General features: G+C 53.3%; 1 protein-coding gene across 4 annotated transcripts in view; it reads right to left on the reverse strand.

Moving 5' to 3' along the window:
• Positions 1-2535, reverse strand: part of Cgnl1 (cingulin like 1) — a 148840-nt gene extending 146305 nt beyond the window's left edge. Inside the window, exon 1 of one of the 4 annotated variants that reach the window (XM_021207347.2) lies at positions 2447-2535. The gene's annotated coding sequence lies outside the window, so the exon portion shown is untranslated. Of the gene's footprint in view, positions 1-1965 lie in introns of all 4 variants that reach the window. The other 3 variants (XM_021207346.2, XM_029543545.1, XM_029543544.1) reach the window with 3 other exon arrangements.
• Between the last annotated feature and the right edge of the window lie 552 nt (positions 2536-3087).

Genomic DNA, 3087 nt, shown 5'->3' on the forward strand with positions numbered 1-3087 from the left:
ATACAAAACCAAGCACATAAGCACACAATATTCACACACACACACACACAGATAGAGAGAGAGAGAGAGAGAGAGAGAGAGAGAGAGAGAGAGAGAGAGAGAGACATAAAATAGAAACCATTATACTAAGTGGATGGCTTTAACACAATCACAGCTCTCAGCACAGACCTCAGGCCTCTCCTTCCTGGAGGTTGCACCCCTTCCCCTGGATGAAGGGCACCCCATTCACCCATTTCTTCTGGTCAGGTCAGAACGTTACGAGTGCTCTTCCAGGGTGGGAAGTGTTGTAATAAATCTGCCTCTCCCACACTGCGCTCTGTGTGGGACAGGGCCAGACTGCTCTCCCGTCTCTCAGGCATCTGACACTTTCAAAGTGGGCCTTGTGCCCCAGGTGGGAAGGAGATTCATAAGTGTACAACCAATCATTTTGATGGTCTGGCACGCACGTGTGCATTTGCACATACATATATACATACACACTATGCAGGGGTTGGAGGTTCTGGCTAAGGGTGAAGACTTGGGGTCAGGAGCCACCCTGTGATACCACACCCTCCACAGGCAGGCCACTGCTATGTTGGTGACTCCTCAGTGGTCACATTCTAGCAGCTGAAGAGTGACAGGAGGGGGCATGGTATCAGAAGGAGAGGAAACAGGACAGGCCAACAGGACAACTTCATCATTTTTCATTTTCAAAAATCAACGTCTGTCTAGCTGATGTCAGAGGTCAGAAACAAACAACCTCCCCAGGGCATCCATAAACACCATCCTGATACTACAAAAAGACAATACACAGGGCCATCGCCTAAGGAGAAGGCAAAGTCTGTTTTGTGGCCGCATTGCAGCCACCACCAGGAGACTTGTGAGAGAATACTTGGAATACCAGAGAGCGTTAACTTCGAGATGACTGTTAACCCAGGGACCCAGGGACCCATCGTGTCCTAAAACACATGTGACAAAATATCCCATAAAACATATGTGACAGAAAATCACCGGATTCAAACAGATGCTCAGCTTTCCCATGGTCCTATCATTTTTAGGTCACCTGACAGGTGATTGAGCTGAGCTCTGCCTTGGTACTGGAAACGCTAACCCCCTAACTCAGGTGTTATTTATTCTATCAAAGAACATACACTTGGCTGCTCCTGAGGGCAGGAGCACACATCAAAAGTAACTAACTCACAAATGAAACCCTTCAGGGTCTCTCCACCCCCGGGAAAATCCCCACGTTTATGTAACACAAGTGCTTTTGTGTCTGTACACACGTGCCTGAGTAAGGAGGAGGTCTACAAAAGCTCACCAAATCCTAAGTGTTCTTCCTTTTCATCTGAGACACTTTCCCAAGTCACTTGGTTTTCCCTGATAGGACGATCACGTGCTATAACCTTGACTCTGGCAAGGACTTCAGAGTTTAATGCCCACACTCCAACCTCCTAAATAGAAAGTGTCCCCGGAAATATTTACTGTAAACAGAATTAGGAACGAAGAGAACTTTTTTTTTTTTAATGGCACCACCTGCGGTCTAAGGTTGGCATGAGGTGTCCACAGGCTCCCCTGGTGGAGAGGTGGGTCAGGAGCCTGAGCGCTCTGCTCTTCCAAACTTGACTGCACCCAGAACCACCCGGGGCCGCTTTTTAAAATTTCCCACCGCCGACTACCCCCAGACCCCAGGAGTTGAGATGTACTGGGGGAGGGGGTGGAGGGCGAGACGAAGGTGAGAATCTTTTCATTGGTTTTGATTTAAATCTCACCAGGTGTGTTGCCCACTCTGCAAGCCAAGTCCTCTTTAAAAGAACTCCCACAGTATTTTGAGCAGGGTACTCGGCGTTGGAAGGGTTCTTGGGGTGAAAGGGCACGCACTCAGTAAATACACAAAGTTCTTAAAAAAAAAAAAAAAAAAAAAAAAAAAAAAAAAAAAAAAAAAAAAAAAAAAACTCTGTAAGTCCAACACCACAGCCAGGAACCTACCTTGAAGCCAAACGGTGATGCAACTTGGAAAAGTCCCTCAGAAGGCGAAAAAAGTGCTCTCGTGGGGTAAGGGCTTTCGGGGTGACCTGCCTGGACAGTGCAGTGGCGCGCGGCGCCAGGACAGCTGAGCGGCCACCAGCCTGTTCTAAGGAATGGTCTTAAAGAGCACGCTGAGATCAAACACTGCAGGAAAGGGTCGGGAGTGCGGTGCTCCGTGGGGCTCGCCCGCAGCTGTCACTAGAGCCCTGTACAGGCTCGCCACCAACTGTCCGACGCGTCTGCGGTACTGGGCGCAGCGTAGGAGGCAGGAGCGCACCTCCAACCCCGGGACTGCAGACGCGGCGCCCGGATCCCACCACCGACGCTGAGGCTGAGCACTGCGCAAAGCTGCAGGAGCTCGAGCCTCTCGAGTTCCCGGGCAGCGCCTGGGCTCCGGGGTCCCGCGCACACCCTCCCGGCTCCCGCTCCGAGCACAACTTACCGCCTCTGCCTCCGGGGTCCCGCTCCCGCAGCAGCCCGCAGAGCCGGGCCGGAGAGCAGCGGCCGCCGCGTCGCCAGGAGGCCGCGCCAGCCCCGCCCCGCCCTGCAGCCGCCCGCCCTCCCGGGAGGAGGAGCAGGCGGGTCTGCGTCCGGACCCTCCCAGCGACCCAGGACCCGGCGGACCGAAGACTGCGGCCACTCGCGGGCAGTCCTGGGCGCTCCCTGAAACCCTGCCCCATCTGCGCCCTGAGACCTCCCTGCGCCCACACTAGCACCCCCTCCTCACCCGCAGCCACCCTCTTCTCTCTCTCAGCGCCCCCTCACAACCCCTCCTCCAGGAAGCCTTCCCTATTCCGCAACCCCACCCCAGATCTCAGTTTCCCCCATCCTTTCACTCAGCCTTGTTCTGTCACCTGGAAGCAAATCACACGAGTGGAAAGGCATGAAGTGACGCCTATAAGCTAAAGCTGGGCCTGGCTCTGAGGTCACCCAGCTCCTGGTAGCAGCACTGGCATTAGAGACAAACTCTCAGACCCTAGTTTAGTTCGTTTTCCAGGGAAGGTGGCATTACATTGCCAACTGGGAAAGCCAGAGTGAAACATTGTTTTTTCCAAGTTGCAGTTTCCTCTGTTGTAAAGTGAG

This window comes from Mus pahari, chromosome 10 (assembly GCF_900095145.1).
Source record: "Mus pahari chromosome 10, PAHARI_EIJ_v1.1, whole genome shotgun sequence".
NCBI lineage: Eukaryota > Metazoa > Chordata > Mammalia > Rodentia > Muridae > Mus > Mus pahari.